Below are 1,683 nucleotides of genomic sequence, written 5' to 3' on the forward strand. Positions count from 1 at the left end.
TTAAATCAGTCACATGGTTTGATCCAAAATGGCTGATTTAATCCATTTACTTACTCTGATTCTTTGAACACATTTCACATTAGATAATCCAAATGGAATCACTCACTGGAACGAAAGCTCAAACTCCTACACAGAGGCAATGAATCACAAATCAAACATGTCAGGTGTAAATGGGCTGGTCAGCAGCAAGGTTCACTGAGTTTGTGATTCTGAAACTGTGATTGGTGGAATGCTGTCAGGGGGTGGAGCCTTAGAGGAAACACCTGTTTACCTGCTTCAGGTGAGAGTAAGGGTTGAATAGAGGAACTAGCAAAGAAAACACCTGACAGCACCGCTGTGTTTGTTGGACTACTCTGAATTTGGTTGTTCCGTTAAGAGGTAATTTGTATTTTTTCACAGAACGTTGTTTGAGTTTACGTCAGCTGAATGTTAACAAAAGAATTGAAGCTTTGAATTTGGTTGTGATAGGAAGGACTGCAGTTTGGACAGAAATGAAATCCTTGACTGATCTGACCTCCATTAATTAGTGTTTCTGGCTTATTTACTTTCTTATGAGACTAAAATGATTACTGTAGACCATCAGTAAGCAAGTGCTCAAAGAAGGCTTATTGAATTAAAAGCATATAAAAAGTCTGATTGAAGAGTGTGTGTGTGTGTGTGTGTACTGGTTTATATATCCTGGTGGGGACTTAAACCTGACTACACACAGACTCATGGGGACTCGTGTCATGGTGGGGACCTAAATTGTGGTCCCCACGGGTACAAAAGCTTATAAATCATACAGAATTAAGTTTTTTGAAACTCTAAAAGTGCAGAAAGTTTCCTGTGAGGGGTAGGTTTAGGTGTAGGGCAATAGAATATATGGTCTGTACAGTAGAAAAACCATTACGCCTATGGAGAGTCCCCACAAGGATAGCTGACCAGACATGTGTGTGTGTGTGTGCGCATATTTTTCTATCCCGGTCGAGACTTAAACCTGAATACACACCAACTCATGGGGACTTGTGTCATCGTGGGGACCTAAATTGAGGTCCCCATGGGGAAACAAGCTTCTAAATCATATAGAATGAGTTTTTTGAGAATGTAAAAATGGTTTTCTGTGAGGGGTAGGGTCGGTGTAGGACGATAGAATATACGGTTCGTACAGTATATAAACCATTACTCCTATGGAGAGTCCCCACAAGGATAGTAAAGCAGTGTGTGTACAGTATATGTTTAAACTGTTTTCAGTTTTCAGGGGTCTCTCTTCCTCTAGGTTTAATTATTGTGCGTTTTATTGGCAGTTACACTAGCACACGATTTCCTTAAATGATTTATAGACACAAAGATAAGAATCAGTTTCGGTGGTTTGAGACTGTAAAAAGTCCTTTCTTTTAATAACTCTACCTCATGTTTAAAACATTATAATGTTTGAGTCATATACTATATGAACTGTCACTCTCTTAAGTGATTTGCATATTATACATGCATGCAAATAGTAATAGGCAGAAATATCAGTCAGGCAGTGTTTGGGATGTCAGGATTTGGATTTGCCCATCAGGTCAAAAATATCCAAGCACACTTGTCAATCGATAGTGGACATTTCCTCTTTTAAATAGTTTTTTAATGAATTTTGAAATGTGTAAATGTATGTAAAAAATTATTTGTGTGTGTGTGTGTGTGTGCATATATATATATATATAT

General features: G+C 38.0%; 1 protein-coding gene across 2 annotated transcripts in view; it reads left to right on the forward strand.

The window, feature by feature from the left end:
- The first annotated feature begins 284 nt into the window (after positions 1 to 284).
- Positions 285 to 1,683, forward strand: part of LOC107584864 (coxsackievirus and adenovirus receptor homolog) — an 18,322-nt gene continuing 16,923 nt past the window's right edge. The window contains exon 1 of one of the 2 annotated variants that reach the window (XM_016271624.1): positions 285 to 378. The gene's annotated coding sequence lies outside the window, so the exon portion shown is untranslated. The remainder of the gene's footprint in view (positions 379 to 1,683) is intronic. The other variant, XM_016271623.1, reaches the window with a different exon arrangement.

The sequence above is a fragment of the Sinocyclocheilus grahami genome, unplaced genomic scaffold, assembly GCF_001515645.1.
Source record: "Sinocyclocheilus grahami isolate Dianchi unplaced genomic scaffold, SAMN03320097.WGS_v1.1 scaffold64.1, whole genome shotgun sequence".
NCBI lineage: Eukaryota > Metazoa > Chordata > Actinopteri > Cypriniformes > Cyprinidae > Sinocyclocheilus > Sinocyclocheilus grahami.